The sequence below is a fragment of the Penaeus monodon genome, chromosome 34 (genome assembly GCF_015228065.2).
Source record: "Penaeus monodon isolate SGIC_2016 chromosome 34, NSTDA_Pmon_1, whole genome shotgun sequence".
Classification (NCBI taxonomy): domain Eukaryota; kingdom Metazoa; phylum Arthropoda; class Malacostraca; order Decapoda; family Penaeidae; genus Penaeus; species Penaeus monodon.
In genome coordinates, this window is record NC_051419.1 from 33,059,906 (window position 1) to 33,060,136 (window position 231).

Below are 231 nucleotides of genomic sequence, written 5' to 3' on the forward strand. Positions count from 1 at the left end.
AGCACCATGATACACCGGTCCAATCCATCCCCCACACGCCTACACCTCTACCCACACAAATCGCCGCTTCCAGAAGACACCACGGGCTTAGACACCCCCCACCCCCTTTTTCCCCTCCACCCCCTCCCTCCTTCCCCCGCCCTTCTAGATCCTTGCTCATATGGGCGCCCACGCTGACTCTCGGCCGCCCACGGTATCGCCACCTTCCTTGTCATCACCCGCCTGCCCAGG